The 20,522-nt window shown below is 39.0% G+C and overlaps 1 pseudogene; it reads left to right on the top strand.

The window, feature by feature from the left end:
* LOC132654164 (NKG2-A/NKG2-B type II integral membrane protein-like) lies at positions 1-14,426 on the top strand (annotated as a pseudogene).
* Positions 14,427-20,522: the final 6,096 nt, after the last annotated feature.

The following is a 20,522-nucleotide window of genomic DNA, read 5'->3' as shown; positions in this document are numbered from 1 at the left end:
ATGATCCAAAAAGGAGGCCTCAGCCTTTTGGAGTATGAGGAGGTTGTGGCAAAGGCCAGCATTGGTGTCATGAATGCAGATCAACCAGGTACAAGCAAGGTAGCCCTTTGCAACAGTGAAATGCCCTAGGGGCTTCTTGGAGGCCCCGATAGATATCAAATTCAATTCAAATATTACCCATAAGAATCAGAGAAACTCATCCATAGAGCAATTAAAAGATTTAATGCTTGTTGTTAAAAAGTAACACTGGTCTGAATGTAATCAGGATAGAACAGCTTCAGTAGATAAAACAAAAAATTCATGAGAGACCAGAAAACTGGCAAACTGTTATAACTGATTAGCGACCGACAGTAAAAATACACATGAATGGCATTGGAATTGAAGGTATAGTAGCCATAGGAGCACATAAAACAATAATTTCACCAAAAACTTGGCCTCAAGATTAGCTTCTTCAGGAGGTAAATATTCAGCTTCTAGGGGTTAGGACTTTATCTCAAGTAAAATAAAGTACAAGAGGGGTTGAGCGTAGAGGGGCAGAAGAACAAATAGGAATATTAAAGTCATATGTGGCTAATGAAGCAATGAATTTATGGAGACATGATTTGTTGCAGCAATAGAAAACAGATTAACATTCCTTCAATCTCAGAAACAAACCATAAAATTAAAAATGCTTCTGAGGAAAAAAAATAAAGGTATTATCAAGGATGGTAACAGACTGTTCAAGTTTCTGAACTAATTCTGAAAGAAAAACAAATGAGATTTGACAGTTAACAGATATAGACCCTGCAGGAACTGTACTACCCTTTACTAATGCTGAAATTGCCTTGTCATGGGCAGAAAATGAACATCGGCAAAGAGCTTGCAGTAATCTTGGGGAGAGATTGAGAGAAAATATCTCAGAAGCAAGTGACTCCAGTTTACAAAAGGCACTAATTGAATTCTCTCTCCTCTAGTAAAATAGACACCAATTTCTGGAGCCCTTACATTTTATACTGATGCAAATATATCAGGAAAGTAAGTTTATAAGTAAAAAAATAAGTGGCTCGCAGTATTTAGGATCCAATTCAAAAATCAGTGTTCTATGTCATTCTTATGCATTGTGTGATTTTCATGAGTGTCTTATTATGGTTACTGACTTCCAATATGCAGAAAAGGTCATTTTACATATTGAAATTGCTGAACTTACTCCAGATGATTCAGAATTAACTTTGCTATTTATACAACTACAACAAAAATATCAGCAATAGAAATCATCCACTGTACACATCAGATCTCATATGGATCTACCAGGCCCTCTAGCACAAAGTAATAGTGAAATTAATAGAAAATGTGCTAGAAGCCTCAGAATTTCATAACAAGCACCATGTTAATAGTAAAGGTTTGAAGAAAGATTTTTCTATCTCTTGGCTGCAAGCCAAGAATATTATAAGGAAATATCCTACTTGTTCTTTGTATAACCAAACTCCACTACCTGCAGGAAGTAACTCAAAAAGTACCCAAAGAAATGAAATTTGGCTAGTGGATATGTTTTATTTTGCAGATTTTGGAAAATTAAAGTGTGTGCACCGTACCATAGATATATATTCAGGAATTCAATGGTCAACCTCTCTATGTTCTGATTCTGTAATTAAATGTTTATCAGAAGTTATGTCTATTATTAGTATACTGGTACAAATTAAGACTCAATGCTCCAGCACATGTCTCTCATAAAATGAAACAAAATAAAGCATGTTACAGGTATACCACACAATCCTACAGGACTAGCAGTTATGGAAAGAACTAATCATACTTTAAAAATATGATTAATATATAGAAGTAATAAAGACCCCCAAAGCCGGATTACTGAGTTCTTTACTAACTTTAATTTTTTTAAATGCTAATGAGAAAGAAAGAGCAGCTTTGGAGAGACATTGGATAGTAAGAAAAAAAAAAACTGCTGAATTAAATCAGCCTGTATATTGCAAAGATGTCTGGATCTCAGAATGTAAACAAGGATATATATTACATTGAAGAAGAATTCTGTCTTTGGTTCCATGAGAGAGGAAAAGCTGTGAATACCATCAAAATTGATAAAATACTAGATTCAAAACAGGGGAAATACTGAATAAGGAGAAGCAACAGCTTGGTCATTGAGTTCAAATTAACTTATGAATACTAACAAATGCTTTCATTTCATCAGGTATGAAAAATTAAAATAAAAATAATAAGATTATAGAATGATAATTTACCAAAGGCACACATGCCTTAACGGCATAAAACTTGAAATGGAGTTGTCTTAAACCATGCCTCCTGCTTCCATGTCAGAACGTTAGAATGGAGAGCACCAGATAGATGGCCCACACCATCTTGGAAACCGCTTTTGAGTTTTCTTCTTAAATAAAAAGGATATTTTTGTTTTTGGTATTAAAAACACAGTAAGAGATTAAACATGATTTATGTAGATTCAGAGGGTTGCTACAGATCAAGCTGTTTTTTAGATCTCTAAGAACTGGCATGATTTGGAGCTATGATAGGTATTTGAGAAGCGTGGTGGTAGCCCATGCCTTTGTCCCAGCAGAGACAGGCCGATCTCTGTAAAATAGTTGCTTTCCAAATTCTAGAATTACAGTGAGAAAGGTGGTAATGGCACATGCTTTTAATTCTAACACCCAGGGACAAAACTCAGATACAACTCCTAATTGGCATATTTGTAGACTAAAGAAATTACATACCATATTTACAGGGATTATCTGTGCTAGGTCAATTGAAGAGGGGAGATTCATCCATAGTAATTGGCACCATTTTCCTGTGCTGGGATCCCAGACTGTATAGACAGAAAGAGCAAGCTCAGTACAAGTCTCTTTAGTCACTCTCTACTTCTAGTTACTGATGAATGTGGCAAGCTGCCTCACACTCCAGCTACAATGACTTCCATATGGTGAAGGACTGTAACCTTGAACTGTGAGCTAAAGTAAACCCTTCATTTCTAAGTCACTTTTGTACATGCTTTAGCAAAACAGAAAAAGAACTTAAGATGCTTGGAGTGCAGGTGGTTTTTAAAGAAAAAGGTAGAGACAATAAGTAAAACTGACGACCTGGGAAATCCACAGCGGTGAGAACCTGCTGCTCTGGAAAACACCACTGATGAGCTGAGATCTGGGAATTCATATCAAACTTCCCACAGGAAGGTTACTGCTGTTGAGACGTTTTTCTGATTTCATTCTTATCTCTGGTAGGAGGCTCTTGTCCTCAGGATGAACACTAAGCCGGGTACAGACAGAGCACATGCTCACCTTTGGGTCCTCTCCCTCGAGGTTTAAATCCCTCCCTTCATCTCTGTGTCATCGGAGTGGACAGAAAGTATGGTGCCACCAATGTCCTTAACAAATGAGGACAATAGAGTAGACAGAAACTGAACACAAAGTGAAGAGTTTTCAGCTTTAGAAAGAAGCAGAATTACACCAAAACCTGGAACTCAAAAAAAAAAAAAAAAGCAGCAGCTGCAAATCCTATCTTCTGTTTATTACAGAGCTCTGAGGTTTTGAAAAAGAAAAGTCTTTAATGAAGACAATTACATTAGAATATACTGTCCTTCATATTGTATTGACACTCACATTGTAGTTCTGTGTGCAAAGCACAGCAAAAAAGAAGAAGAAAAAGAAGAAGGAAAGAAATAAAAAAGGAAATAAAGAGAGAAAGAAAGAAAGAAAGAAAGAAAGAAAGAAAGAAAGAAAGAAAGAAAGAAAAAAATGGGAAGTACAGAACTGCATCTCAACCAGCTCATAAAACAGAAAGGCAAGAAACTCAAAACAACATTTTTCATTTTCTTGATTTTTTTTCTTCTAATTTCACTTTTGTGGAAAAAAATCCACATACACACAGATATGAATATATATTCAAGTATATATTACTGTTCCAGGCTGCCTTGCTGCCAAAGCCATTTTTATTTGGGAAAACACATCTTGAGCCACTCACTTCCGACTAGACAGCTGCCTGGACGCTGCGTACATCTGTGTAGTCACACCTTCAAACCCTCAGCCCTCAGCAGGGTCTTTATCATCTTGCATCTGCAGCTGCTCTTCCTGTCCAGGCTCAGGAGGCCATCTGGAATGGCTAACAGCCCACTGAGAAGGTTGGTTTGAATCACTTCACTGGGAGGAGCTGCCGGTCCTCGGTAGCTGCCCACCTCTTGGTATTTTTCTCCTGAGGTCAAGCTTTCTCAACACTGAACTTCACAGTTTTAAAGCAAGAAAACCAAAACGAGCTCTATTTTGAGATTTCCTGTGCACATAGCCAACCCATGGGTCCTAGCATTTATCATCACGGCTGTTCTAACACTCTGCGTTCTCTGCCTGCCCACACAGTTCTTGCTGGAGCTATAAGAGCAAGGATGAAAAAGATGCTTTGGGATCTCAAAAGGAGTGAAAAAACAGACCCCAAAATGGGTTTTAGATGACTATCTAGGCTCTTCGATACCCAGGGATAAAAACCACTTATAGGCTGAAGAAGACAGTTAAGCACCAATCCATAAATAAGACTTTTGCTGCTGTAGTCCCTGTTCTCTCAGTGTCATAGTTCAAGGGAGACTCTAAGTAGCTCTCCAACTTCACTTCACCCTCTGTGGAGTCTGCAGGATGAGCTCATCCTCCTCCAAGCACTCTATTTTTTAAATTTCTTTTTTTTTTTTCTGATACATGTGTGGTCTGATATAGTTCAGGATGGCCCAGAACTGACTATGGAGCTGAAGAGAGGCCTGAACTCCTTATCCTTGTCCCTCCAATGTGTGAGTTCATGGATTACAGGGTGAGCCAATGAGTTCAGCACTTGAAGCATTCTTTTAATTTTTGTTGTGCATTTTTTTCTTATTTTGGTATGATAGTCTATCATAGCTCACTATCCAGTAAGCCTAGGACTCCAGCTACTTAAACAATCAAACAGATCTGTGGTTCAACTTATACCTTAGCCCAGAATAACACCTCTCAAATGTTTTAAGTAAAGACAGAGGTGTCTAATAGTTGAAGATGCAAATAATCTCATCTATTATTTGTATTTCTGATAAAAAAAAAAACATGTTCACATAATGAGCTATAGAATTTCCTAAGCAGGGAAGACCATTGGGTAATCTTCCAGAGGACCCAGTTTTGAGTGACAGCAACCTTCATTATGACCAAATATGTCTGCACATCCATTTCCAGGGTTTCTAACTCTTTGTGTGACCACCAGGAGCACCATATCTGCTACACAGACATGCATGTGGGCAAAACATTCATGCCTATAAGACAAAACAGCTTGGCACTGATGAAATATTTTCCTAAACACTTCACTGCATACAGTGGCATTTCACTGAAAAGTGAAAAGAAAATGTGCACAAATTAGTAAGAGATTATAGGAAAGCATGCTGAACACAGCATTTTCACTAGACTTTCTTGCTGTTCTCTGTTGTTGCTTTGGCTGTGCAGTGGTAAAATGTTCAACATGCTATGGGAGATATCTAAATCATAATTGCATCACAGCCATGGGTGGAAATTTAGAGATTCATATGTAATTGCTATTCAAGCACTTGGGGTGGCAGAGGCCAGAGGAACACAAGTTCTAGGCTAGCCTTGGCTACATAGAAAGGCTCATTTCTATCTGTCTGTCTATCTGTCTATTTATCTATCTATACATCTATCTATCACCTGTCAATCATCTATGTCTATCTCTATCATCTATTTACCTATCATCTACTTACTAATTATCATTATTGCTCGATCACCTATCCATATCTACCTGTCATCTACCTATCTATCCTGAGTTTTAATATAAACTGATTGTTTATATAAACTGAGACAAAATAGAGTAGAGCTATAATTTCTCTCTTAAATGTTTTTTTGTAGGCTGTAGTGGTGAAGTAAAGTCTACAAAGAGTCTTACTAGAAGTGATGGAAACTTTGTGTTCCTTCCCCTTTACACATGCTGCTGATGCAATCGTTAGAATACTTGATCCACAGCCAAACATTATGTGGAGCTTGAAGAATCCTGTGGAAGACGGGGAGGAAGGATTGAAGGAACCAGAGGGGATCGAGGACACAACAAGAAAACCTACAGAATCAAGGAACTTGGGTCCATTGAGGTTTGTAGAGACTGAACCACCAAGCAGAGAGTATGCATGGGACAGACCTAGGCCTTTTGCTCATATGTAACAGTTGTACAGCTGGGTCCTCACGTGGGACACCTTTAGCAGGAGCAGGGGCTGTATCTGACTACATTGCCTAACTTTAGATCCCTTTCCCCTAACTGGGCCTTATCTGGCCTCACTAGAAGAAGATGAGCCTAAGCTTACTGCAACCTGATATGCCAAGGGTGGTTGATATCCACGGGAGGCTTCCCCCTTTCTGAGGAGCAGAGGAGAGGTAGGTGCAGAGAAGGGAAGTAAGAGGGAGGGACTGGGAAGTGAGGTGGGGGAGGGAGGAAGATGTGATCAGGATGTAAATAAATAATTAAAAAATAATGTTTTAAAATTATACATATAAAAAAAGAAAGAAATTTAAAGATCCTTGGTGTGAACACCTGTACGGGAAGGTTTGTGACACTTGAAAGGTTTCCATTACCACACACACACAATCACACAAACAAGTGATACCATACATCTCAGATTAAGTTACAAAGACAATACCTAGTAATTAAGAATGAAGAACAAGAAAACAAGAATGAAGATCAACAGAAGATAAGAAAGCACCATGGTATGTAAAGTCTACTTAGTGGTGGATCCCAAGAAAGGAGTGAAAAAATGGTGGGAGAGTAGAATAAGCCCTTGGAACGAAAGTGTGATTAATGTATCAACAAGGCACAGCCTCACCAAGGTAGGAGCGAAGAACAATGCCATTCTGCCATCCTAACTACAGAAGGAACTCTCCACACAAAAGAGGCAGTCTATAATATTTTCCTAAGAGGCATTTGCTCCTCAAAGACAGATCAAGCAAGAGACAAGAAAATCATAGATGAGAATTAAAAAAAAAAAAAATACCCTAATACCTGTTCTGCAGTCTTGATCTGAACATGGGAAGTTTTATGAGATGGTGAGGATAAAGCAAATTAACGCTATAGAGAAGTTACAGAAGGACACAGAGAATTAACATCTCAGGGACTGTTTAGACTTAGGACATTTTTACAGTTGGCCTTCATTTCAGTTTGCCACAAATTAGAATCAGCTGATAGTAAAGTCCAGATTTCCACGATTCCATCATGAACTAGGAACTTGCTGCTCTCCAGAACTCTTAAAAATTTCTGGTGCCACACTGGGACTGTGGAGGAACCCAGTCTTGTGGACCTTCCCAGTGAGAGATGACCGTGATGGGACTCCAAGTGTTGAGACACGAGTTCACAACAAACTGGTCTTCCACTCTCCCTAGGGATTTAACTGTGGTTACTCTTTTAATAGGAGATCTAATAAATTCTAAATCTGTGTGTATGTGTGTATGTGTGTGTGTGTGTGTGTGTGTGTGTGTGTGTGCGTGTGTTCTTCCCCTTGGGTCTCTCATATAGCGTTCCACACTACAATCTTGTAGACATGCTTAGTAAGAACTGTCTTGTTCAACAGAAGGTTCTGACTTAGTGTGGATACCTGAAAAAGAGAATTTTTTTTTCTCTCTCTTTCTCCTTGAACTTATGGCTAAGAAAAGGGAATGCTGGTGACATGGTTTATGCTTTACATTCATCAAGGCCTCTCACTTGGATACATATTCATTTCCACTTAAGAAAACGGAAGATGTTGATTTGTCTGGCACAACGAGAGGTAAATCAACAGATTTTATACAGGAAAATGAGGAGAAGGACCACACATTTGTGAGCAGCAAAAGGAACCAGACAGTGTGTCATGGCATACAGGCTATTAAGCCAGGACCTTCAGCTACACTGACCAAAGCCACCAGCCACCTGGCCACCTAAGCTAAATCAACATCAAACAATATAATAAATCATCAAATTATCAACTCTACTGATAAAAGTTATGTGAAAAAGCAGAACAGAGTTATTAGGTAGATAAAATGTGAGATGTGAATGTTTCTGACAGATAGATAGATAGATAGATACATGGATAGACAGATACATACATACATACACACATAGACACATAGATACATAGATAAGATGGATGGATGGAATACCACTCCACATTCTGTTACCGTAGATACAGCTCACATAACCAGTAGCCCTCACACAAGTGGCAGTGGCTCCTTACGGGTTTGCACCTACACAAAACACTTCAGTTACTTCAAAGTGTTTGATGAACAGAGCCACTTTGCTCCTAGCTGCCTAGTGCAGTTGTCAGCCTCTGAACGTCTTCTGTTCTGAAGGCAGACTAACTGATCACTTCAACAAGTAGATTATGACTGCCTGAACAGCATAAAGCTTACACTGTGAACACAATGGACGAGTAACAGAACTCTAGCAGCAGACTTAACAGAAATCATGAAAGATGAATGCTGCTGGAAACAAGTTCAAAAAAACTGGGAAACATGAAAAGGACTTGTTTCCATTAGGATCAAAAATATGTATTGGCACTGTCCTAGTTTGTTTTCTATTGCTGTAATAATAAAGTGAACCAAACAAACTTGGGAGGGAATCCTTTATTTTATTTTACATGTTACTGTGTAATGTTGAAGGAATATGGAAGAAGAAATTATGTGAAAGCTCAAGAAAAAAGCACAGAGGAACTCTCTTAATGACTTGTTCCTTGTATCAGGTTTAGCTACTTTTCTTTCTTTCTTTTTTTTTAGGTGATTAATTCTTTTTTTTAATTTTTCTTTATTAATTACACTTTACTCACTTTGTATCCCTCCCTGTGGTTCCCTCCCTCCTCCCATCCCAATCCCTCCCTTCCTCTACTCTCTGCATGCATGCCCTTCCCCAAGTCCACTGATAGGGGAGGACTTCTTTTCCTTCCTTCTGATCCTAGTCAATTAGGTCTCATCAGGAGTGGCTGCATTGTCTTCTTCTGTGGCCTGGTGATGCTGCTTCCCCCTCAGGGGGAGGAAATTAAAGAACAGGCTAATCAGTTCATGTCAGAGACAGAATACTTTTCTTATATAGCCCACACCCTCCCACCTAGGGATGGTACCAACCACAATGGCAGGCTCCCCGACATTGATTAGCTACATTCATTAGCTGTCAAGAAGCTTCTCCAAAGGACGAGTCTGCAGACAAATGTTAGAAGCAAGTCTAGTTGTGTCGAGCTGAAAAATCAAGATTAGCCATCCAAATCCCACATTTCTTCAACTTGACACTTCACTGCAAAACAACAATGTCCCCAAGACTCAGGACAGTATAATATAAAACAGAGTACAACGTTTAAAAGTTACAAAGTCTTTAAAAATACTACCAATGATTTAAAATTCCAAGGGTTTTTTTTAAAATTCAAGGTTCTTTTTTTAAATATTTTTTAATTTTTATTAATTCACTTTATTCACTTTGTATCCCCCCATAAACTCCTCCCTCCTCCCCTTTTAATCCCACCTTTCTTCTCTCTTCTCCACACATGCCCCTCCCCAAGTCCACTGATAGGGAAGGTCTTCTTTTCCTTTCTTCTGATCCTAGTCTATCAGGTCTCATCAGGAGTGGCTGCATTGTCTTCCTCTGTGGTCTGGTAAGGCTGCTCCCCCCTCAGAGGGAGGTGATCAAAGAGCAGGCCAATCAGTTCATGTCAGAGGCAGTCCCTGTTCCCATTACTATAGAACCCACTGGAACACTGAACTGCCACGGGCTACATCTGTACAGGGGTTCTAGCTTATCTCCATGCATGGTCCTTGGTTGGAGTATCGGTCTCAGGAAAGACCACTGTACCCAGATTTTTTTATTCTGTTGCTTTCCTTGTGGAGTTCCTGTCCTCTCCAGATCTAACTTGAACTGAAAATTGGCATACCTTTAATGACATTTGCACTTCTGTCCCATTTCAAATTGCAGTCTTAAAACTTTACATTGAACTTTGGCAGGCCTTGAGCTTTGTTCACATTTCCTTATCAAATTCATCTTTTGTTATAGTTAAAGTTTTGGCTTTCACTGACGAAGTTGCTATTGGTTGCCACCTTAATTTTATTGAGCATTTTATACTATGGTGTATTTACTTCACATAGAGCCCTTCAGATCAATGTCAACCCCATTTTACTCATTTTGCTGCATCTCTTCTTGAGATAGAAATGCTTAATGCTGGTGTCTTTCTCCTTGAGGAGTCAAGATTTACCAATGCAACCAGAATAAATTCCTCAGATCTGTTAGAGACATTTTCTATATCCACAATATTCTTTCCGGTAAAACGTGGCAGGAGAGCTATTCTCAGTGAGAGCAATTACTCTTTGGAGTTAAATATGGCACAAACAATGAAACACCAAAAAATTCATGGCCTGAAATGAGTCTGAGGGATAATGGTTGCTTTTATTTTAAGACAAAGACTGTTACATGTATCAAGGAATATGGACCTGCTGTGGAGAAATGTGTTACTACTTTTCAGAAGAAACGAAGACATGGGATGACAGTGAGGCTTCTTGCAGACACCTGGGTTCTAGTCTCACGAAGATTGGCAACAGAAGGGAGAAGGTATGTGTTTCATGACAAGTCTAGATGGCTTGAGCTGTGATAATCATTTGTGTTCCTCTACCTTTATTGGCTTACATAATAGAAGCACTTGCATGTGTTGGCACAGATATAACTTCAGAGAAAAGGGTACATTAAAAAAAAAAAAGGCCCGGAAGAATGTTTTTATACCACAAGAAATACCCCAGAGGTGAGTGCCAAGGGACAATTCTCAGCCATTTTACTGTGTTTTCCTTCAGATTTTAACTAGAGCAGACCATCTATAGTTCATGAAAAGCTAATGAAAAGACAATTTTTGATGGTACATGTGGTCTAACATAGGTAATTATTTGTGAGTTCTGTTCTTTTATCATCATTATCTGGAAAGAAATACTTCTAAGGTGGAACATGAGTCTCTGTCACTAAACATGGGAAAAGTAGGACTTAAAATCAAGACAAAACAAATAAAAGAAAGATGGTATAATCATTCCTCAGAAATAATTTTTAACTTACTCATAACTCAGGATGACAAGAGTTTCTCTGTTCTTTGTACATGACAGTTGCTATTGGTGTCAAAGTTTAAGAAAGAAGGGGTTGCTCTCATTGATTCTGTAGATTTATTTCCAACAATTCAAGTTATACATTAGAGTCCATTTCTATGTTTACTTTTAGAAATGTTGCTTCTAATGGTATCATATGGAGGATGCATAAAACACCATAACACACACACACACACAAAACAAATCCACCATAATGCTCATTAATGTAACTATTTTATTAAAATAGATTATTTTTCAAAAATTGCTTTAATATCAAATGATGTGCCCTAGCAAATATAACCACTTATGTTTCTTTTTTCCCATTAATTAATGAACTTGCTTTACATCCTGGTCATAGCTTCCCATGCTCCTCTGTTCTGAATCCCCTCTTCTCTTCCGTTTCCCCCATCCTCTTATCCTTTCTCCTTGGAGAAAGGAAACTTCACATGGATATCAACCTGCTCTGGCCTATCAAGTTGCAGTAGGACTAGGCACATCTTCTCCTTTTGAGGCTAGACAAGGCTACTCAGTTAGGAGAAAGGAGTTCAAAGGCAGGCCACAGAGTCAGAGACAGCCCCTGATCCTGCTGCTAGGTGTCCCACATGAAGACCAAGCTGCACATGTGTTACTTATTAGTAGAGGGCCTAGGCCTGTCCCATGCAAGCTCTCTTGTTCAGTCTCTGTGAGCCCCTACGGGCCCAGGTTAGTTGAATCTGTAGGTTTTCTTCTAGTGTCCTTGAACTCTCTGGTTCCTTCAATTTTCCTTCAATCCTTCCTCCCCCTCTTCCAGAACATTCCCTGAGCTCCACCTAATGCGTGGCTGTGGGTCTTTGCATCTGTTTCCACAAGCCGCTGGGTGAATCCTCTCAGATAACAACTTGGCTAGGCTCCTGTCCGCAAGCAGAGCAGAGTATCATCAGTAGCGTCAGAGGTTGGCTCTCTCTCACGGCATGGATCTCAAGTTGGGCCAGTCATTGGCTGGTCATTTTCTCGAGGTTTTATGGCTACGTTGGTGTCCCCAGCTCCCTGTTAGAAGTCTTTTGTGGTTATGGGAGGCGGGCATTTCAGGCTGTATGTTCTTGCTTTATGTCAAGTACATCTTCTTGTTTCTTTTCCCTTTTACCTACTGGACAAATTTCTTCATGTTGACTGACAAGAGGTCTTCATTTGTCCTTAAAATGACAAGCATCTCCAAATCTGAGGCTTTTTTTTAAAACATGTTTTATAAAATGTCTTTTTATATATAGAAATTATAAATTTAGTGTAGCTGGATTGTGTACAATATCTTAGATGATATTATCAATGCTATAAGGAACACTAAAATTCTACTTTTCTCACAGAGCATTATTCAAATACAATTGACATTCAGCTCTTGGGTTGGATTACATAAAAAAGGAAGTCAACTCCAGTGGGTACACCAGAAGGACACAACACTTTCTTCAGATTTGTAAGTTATTGCTTCATATACTTACTTAATCACTGATTCACAACTAATAGTGTAAGGGAAGGTCCTTGTGACTTATATCACGCCTTTAGTTCACTACTTTTTCCTTTCATATGTAGAACCTCCTACACAATTAAGGCCAAATTATTTTTTTTCTTTTTCAATTTTTTTTTCTTTTTCAATTTTTTTTTTCAATGCAGTTTATTCAGGAACCTTGAACAATCATCTGACCCTGGACCCTGGGGAAAGCCAGCCCACAGCTTAAATAGCCTCTGGGTAGCCAACCCCAGCGTGCCATGTGGGCAATGCAGATAGGTCCACATACATGGAAGCAAGCCAGATCCTTGGCCTTAGCCAAATGTGGAGTTGTTCGTGACAGAGAGCACTCACCATCGGGAAGGTGGAAGGCAGAAACCAGCTCCATCTTTAAGGCGTGGCATTACGCAGCTCTCTGCAGTTCCCCCTTTTTGTTTTAGATGCATCAGGCAAGAGTAGAGGTCTGATCTCTGATATTATAAATTGGGACTTTGTACTGATGTTCATTTAGGTGTCATCCACCCAAAGAGCATCAGACCCGTCCGATACCTTTTTCTCAGAGGCGGGACCTGGGGCATCAACCCGCATGCAATCAGACTTTCTCTTCTCTGGGTCCAAAGCGGCTGACCCTGAGTGCAGTGCTTAGCCTCACACCCTGAGCGTAACCTTTTAGCTTTTTATGGTAGCCAACCATGCTTGGGGATATTGTCCTGCTTCAATGGCTGTAAAGGCCTGAATGGTCATGGCTGCATTACACTGTTGTGAGACTCTAATCTTGCATATATACCACAGGCAAACCAAGAGACCAATACCAGAAGGCCTGCTAACGCTCCCATGCCCGCCCAGTCCTTCAGATGATTCATGGCTGCAGCAATCCATGATGATAATCCTGTGGCTAGTCCTGCGTCCACTCTGGTAGAATTTACTGTGACAATGGCCACTCTCAGCTGCTCCATCGTAGTATTGAATTCTCCAGTCCAATTACCTAAAATATAGCTAGACAATTGTTTAGACAGATTTGCAGCACAGGAAAAATTCTCATGTTGTATGCTAGTGACTCAAAGTCCAGCATACTTTCATTGACAACCAAGTTGAGCGATTTGCCATAGGGTATCAATTTGCTCCTGCACGAGGTCAATCTTCTGATTGAACACCATCAAGCCTCCTTTTAGTTGAGCATTAATTTCTTTTTGTACATCTAAGGCATGAGCTACATTGGCTAAAAGATTATTCGGGGTCTGAACAGTCTGCCCAGTATGACTCATGGCTAATGCCCCGGTGGTAGCTCCAACAGCCACCAATGAGATGGCAGTAACAATGGCCAAATTATTAAAAACAAAGAAGCATTTCTTTCCATGTTTCTTTTTTTATGAATTATTTCATTATCTTTTGTAAATGTATATGCATATTTCATCTCTGTCTGAGTACCATGTGCATGCCTGATACAGTCAGAGTCAGAAGAAGACATTAAATTCTCTAGCACTGAAGTTACAGGTCTCTGGGGGGTAGCTGGGTGCTGGGAATGGAAACAAGTTCCCTGGAAGAGCAATAAATGCTCTTAACTGCTGAGCCATCTTGCTAACCCTTCTGTTAAGACAAAGGACACTAAATCCCCATACTAACCCTTAGTAGCTATCATCAGAAGGTTATGAAACTGAAACACCGTTTACATTTTTATATTGTGGTAATAAAAACTATCATTAAGGAGTGATTTTTCTAAAATAAGCTTTCTTTTGGCGCAAGGATTTTCATGAAAATTATTTAGCAGATGCAGAGTGTGGATTCGTTGAGCCAGTGGGGTTCAGCTGTGTCCCATGTAGTAGACATTTCCTTTATACTTGCGAGAAGAAGTTTACCTGCTTATGACTTCGAAGAATTGGTAAAATCACAATTTTTATCCCTTAATGGTTATTAGTAAAGTAAAATTCAACAACTTCTAACATTCACCCAAATCAGGGAACTCTACCTGACTTATGAAGCCTTGCTCCCCTGAAGCAAGGACGAAGCACAGGTTTTTAGATGGTAAATGAAGCAAATTCAAGAAGTATGTCTCTATTTTGAAATGGTAAGAACCAGTAAATGGAGAACCATGAAGCACTTATTTTGCTTTGGTGAAAGACCTTGTATGTATTTCTCTTAATCATCTAGGCAAATTAAATTGCGCGGTAGAGCATTCTATGTTCATTGCTTAAAATAAAAAAAAAAAAAACTGAACTGTAAATACACCTATTCTTCCTTCTCCTGTCTTCCAAGCCCCTCTCATTAGACTCAAACAACGAGAATTTAGGTGTCATTCTAGGGATATCACATGGAAACACATTCTACCTGTAAAGCAAATGTTAGGTGTGCATAAAGTGTACATTGGTATTTTCAGTTTCACAGCAGGGTCTAGGTGGTGCCTGACTACGTAGCTATGTCTAGCCTGGAACTCAAGTAGAACAGGCTAACCTGAAATTGGTGGCGGGCCTCTTGCCCCAGGCTCCTGAATGCTAGGATTGCAGGGCTGCACCATCAGCCTCAGTTTTGCTTTTCAGTATCTAGATATGGCAGACTGTTTCTTGTCAGGACATAAAGGAGATATTCACTTTTTGGAAGCATCCATAAGCATTGCTCTGGTAAGAAATGTGCCAAAATGAACTTAACCATTCTTATTGCAAAATATTGGAAAACACTGGTATTTAGGCCTATTGTAGACTTTATGATTACATAAGACCCAGACTGAGTGAGATGTCACACAGTTTTATGTAGCATGGAGAGTGTCTCCATGATAAACTCCTGCCACTAGAATTTCTGGGTCAAAATTGTATATTTTAGTAGATATTTTAACTATCATTCACATTCATTGCGCCTTTACTATTTCTCTAAACAGTCATTTTCACCAATGCTTGGTTCCTCATATTTAAAACATCAGTACGATATGTCAATGCCTTTTATTTGGTTAAGAAAATATTTTTCAAAAAAGGTACTTTTCATTATTTAAATAAACAGTTACCCATTTATATATGATAACTTGTGGCATTTACATATTTTTTAACTTGTGCATGTCTATATAAATTCATGCTTGAACAAAAAGCCTTGAAAGTTAAAAACTTTTCAGTAGTTTTAAAAGTTATAGTTGAATTTGTTAAACAACGCGTTAATTGTACATATTTATGGGCAGTGGGTAATATATATTGATACATATATATATATATATATATATATATATATATATAGTTGAGCAACAATCAACTCAGTGTAATTACCATTTGACATGCCTATGTCTTGGAAACCAGTAGACTGTTCTGCTTACAAACACAATTCTGAGTCAAAGAAATCAGACTCAACATGTGGCATCTTCTAGACTTTCACTCATTAATAAAGGTCACTATTAGCTGCTTCTAATCCATGGTATTAAAATTTAGGGCAAAGTTTACTGATTGCAGTATGAGTTTAGAACTGAATAATGGGATAAACAGGGTATGTGTGGAAGATAATAACAGTAACCTTCCCAAAACATGTTTTCTTTGAATCTAGAATATTCAAAACCATGAGCAAGCACACTAACCAGAAATATGAGAGTCAGGCAAATACAATCCTGGCTGTATGTTTTATAAGCCAGGCTGTTCTAGGTATCAGATACATATGTTTTATGAATTTGACGTTTTAGGCCAAATTCTCCAACATCCTTCCTCCTGTTATATTAAATGTAGCCGCTGACATCTTAAGTAACTGGGAGGATATATCAAGAGCCACAGAGGCAAACAAAAAAGATAGGGGGCAAGCTCAGTAAATGTCTTTGGTACTTACTTCCTCCCTGGTCATCTCAGGGAACGCTAGAGCTCCATCTAGTGACCACCAGTTCAGCCTAAGGGTGCTAACCCAGCCTGGGGTTAAGAATCATTTCCAATTGTTATGGTCAGCCAGAACATTACAGACAAGAGTCTTCCCAGATATGGGCTACAAGCCTCCTCAAAGCCATGTCCAGGCTACAGAGTGCTGGTCAGTGGAAATAGGAATGTCCCCTTCATGACTGCTCGTGAAGGAAAATTAACCTCCATTCAAGAAGAATCTTACACTCATTTCAAACCTAAACATGAACAAATACCCACAATTTTGTTCGTGGAATGTAAGAAGCACAAGACAAGAGGCTCCTCTTTTTGAGGACCAATGAGGTCCTGATTCTATACAGGGACTCACCATGGTTGACTCTCTCTTAGCTTTGGACGCAGCAGAAATGAAATTTTGGTCTTTACAATACTGAGTACCATTTTGTATCCTGACTACTTTCTCTGGTTCAACCATCTGGTCCAGAGTGCTCCTTACTGGTATTGATGGTAAACATCAAGACCCTGCTTTGTAATTCTCTTAAACTCTATGATAAAGGAATGTCGATTATCTTTCCATTACTTCTATATATTGACCAAGATGCCCCATTCTCCTGCTGAACAGGGAGATCATATCTAAACTTCAGATCCCCAAAGAAAAACATGTTTTACCAACCTAAACATGATTGTTCTGATAATTGTACCCACTGACTTGTGCTACGTAAAACTTACACAATACACACAATATCTAAATCCTCCGGTTCCATAGTACTTGATCCCAAATACCCATCCTCAAATAGGCAACCAGTGCTAAAATGTTTCTTATTTATCAGCATATAGAAACAACTAATTGCTGAATAGCATTTCTCTGGAACATATTTCCGTAATGAATCATTTAACCATCTCTTCTACTCTAATAAATATTTTACTTTCAGGTTGTCAAGGCCAACACTGGAATTTATACTTTTGGTTTTGGTCCTTGTGTTTCTATATTTTCTCAGTGACTGCACAGCAAGGTCCAATTGCAGTCAAGGAACAAACGTTCTTTTCTGGAGCTTCATCAGATAGCCTTTGACTCGTGGGTGGAATACTATCACTCCAAGTGGTGTGACTTCTTTCCACCAAGCCAGAGAGCTGCTTCTCTTTGTCCCTGCATGACCTTGAATGCTACATTATAGGGAGGACAAGGAGATTCAAGACAATATGTAACTCAGTCTGGCTTTGAACTCACTATGTAGAACTCCACTTGCCTCTGCCTCTGAAGTGCTGAGATTAAAAGCATGCACCACCATGCCTGGCTTTGAACACTACATTTTTAATAACAGAAAGAAGTTCACTGATGGTGAGGTTGTGCTTCACCTTTTAATTTTATGAAATAAACATGTAGTAAGAGCAAGGCAGAGGAAGAACTGGGTGGGCAAGTCATACAGAAGAAAAGAACATTATTTTTAGCTTCCTTTTGCAGGAATCTTTCCCAGCAGTGCTACTTTAGCAGTCTACCTCCTCCCTATTTTTAAACATAGGAGGCATCTCTCTCTGCAGGCCCTCTGCATCCACTGACCACTCAGCATTCACTACTGCCTCAGATATAACCACTGTTAAACATTCCTCCTGCATAGTTATTTAGCTCTCATTACTAATAGGACTGCCCTAACAGCTCTAAGCAACTTCGGTCTATCATTGTCCCTCCAAACATCCCTCTCTGGAGTGTGCGGCCCTTTGGCTCTGTTCATATTTTTCGCCTCCTGATGGATGTTTTCCATTACCATCTACTGTCCATGTAACATTGCTTACTTTTACTTAGAGAATTTCCCCAGCAGCAAGGATTTTTTTTTGTCATTTTACTCAGTCATATTTCAAGCTCAAAGCACAAGCAGAGTGTTGAATGAAACATAAATCTAATTAAACAAAGGAATTTATGTTGTGAGACTGTGCTTGTGTGTAAAATCTACCACTCTGTCTCTGTGCCTCTCTTTGTGCTTAAATCGTGGCCTTAAAAGCTCATCCTCAGTGCAGTCCTCATATTTTATTTTTGCTGTTTTGTCAATATGTACAGGGACTGCTTACTTTTATGATCCCTCTATGCTTCCTATTGGATATGAGTCTGATACTTATCATCACTAATGTTTTTTAGTATTAAGGGACATGTTTTAGACATTTTATCTTCAATCAGAATATCAAGAATTTACTTTCAGTAAATCACACTTGGCTTGGCCCGTTGTATAAGGAAGAGGACGATGAATAGAAGTGAGGATGGCTTTTCTCCTTCTCCTGGACTGTGAGTTTCCACTGTACAATCAAACTGCTTTTTTTTTTTTTTCATTTCACAAGTTTTAGTGACTGGCTTATGAAGTTCTCCCTTAAGATCAAGAGTTTTTGATGTGAAGTCCTATTTTTGCTAATTTTTGCTAAGTCCTATTTTTGGCCTTTTTGCTAATCAAACTGCAATATAAAGAGTCTATGCTCATAAACTGAAGAGAGATAGGTCAGAAGTTAAGAGCACTGACTGCTCTTCCAGAGACCCTATGTGAGTTCCATTCCCAGTTGTGGAAGCCCACAACTGTCTGTGGCTCTAGTTTCAGAGAATCCAACATCCACTTCTGGCCTCTTGGCACACACATGCTGACATGGAAATCACCCACCACAGAAAATATTAAATAATTTTTGAAGGATCAATAACAAGTATTTTATTTGGGAGAAATAAAGAAAGTTATCCAAAATTTTCATTTTCTGCTTTTGTTATTTCATAAGCATGTTGTTCGCCGTTTTATAATCATGGAGTCATTTAGACATTTCAGAACTCCTATTGATATGATTCTCTTATTAGGTGACTTGATTGATTTCAATATTTGGTAATAAATATATGGGAAATAACACTATTCCATGTAAATTTCTGAGTATTTAAAATAAGTACAGAACTGTCAGTCCTCAACCAAAGTGGCTGGCCTTTTCAATGGTCCTCAGGTGTGTGGTTAATTTCCCTCCAGGAATGTGGCATCAGATGATGGTGGCACAAAGCCCAAGCGTAGGCTGCTTCATTGGTGCTAGATAATCTTTCAAAGTTTGGGTAGTTTTGGTAGTTACATGGCAAAATTCATTTTGTTGTTTCAGTTTATATTTTGATGCTTACTAATGCTGTTTTCTCTCTAACCTTAGAAAACCTCCCTCCTCTCCTCTCAGTCCCACCCGTCTCTCTTGTACCTACTTAACTTTTTTGTAATTAGTTCCTTGTCTGTTTTTAGTCTGATTTCAGTCTAATGTAAGAAATTTATTCTTATTATCAGGGATTTCTGTGCTGACTTTACACATTCATCCCTGCAGAGATAATTGCGAAAGCGCTGGGCACTCCCTTTTCTGCACTTCCGGGTGGACCTCCTCTAGCTGAGGATTGTTTGGTTCTTCTGCTCCACTTGTCTTTTCAGTTTCAATAGTCACATCAGCAAACATTGGGTACATCCTACTGTGAATCTGGTTTACATTTCTTTGATGGTTAATGGCATTGAGCAACATTTTCATGTAACTGTTAGCCATGTAGACGTCTGCTTTCCAGACATGTCTAATGAGACCTTTGACTGCCTTTAAATTTATTTATTTATTGCTATTTGGTTGTAAAAATCCCTATTGGATTTTGGTTCTTAATCCCTTAACCAAAATTACGTGTAAATATTTTCCACTACAGCTGTTCACTCTGTATGCTTTGCTGTTTTTTCTTTTCTTTATGTCAATGAGGTCACACTTGTCTGATTTCACTTTTGCTGCTTATTGAGAGGACCTAATATTAATGTGTCCATCATTCTCAGTCAGGTCTATAAATGTAAAACAATTCCTATGACTTTTCTACAAGAAAAAAAATCCTAATATTTATATGGAATCTCACAAAACCCCAAATGCAAGGAAAATAGTGGTGCATGTGTCGTATTTCTTTATTATTATTATTTACAATTTATTTGCTTTGTACTCTAGTTGTAGCTTCCTCCCTCATCTCCTCCTGGTCCCACCATCCCTCCCTCTTCCTTCCCTATCCCTCTTCCCTGGTCCACAGATAGGGAAGTCCTCCTCCCCTACTGTCTGACCCTAGCCTATCTGATCCCATCAGAACTGCTTGGATCCTCTTACTCTGTGGGCTGGCTAATTCACCCCACCAGGGAGAAGCGCTCAAGGAACAGGCAACTG

This window comes from Meriones unguiculatus, chromosome 5 (genome assembly GCF_030254825.1).
Source record: "Meriones unguiculatus strain TT.TT164.6M chromosome 5, Bangor_MerUng_6.1, whole genome shotgun sequence".
NCBI lineage: Eukaryota > Metazoa > Chordata > Mammalia > Rodentia > Muridae > Meriones > Meriones unguiculatus.
This window is presented reverse-complemented; position numbering and strand designations above follow the sequence as displayed.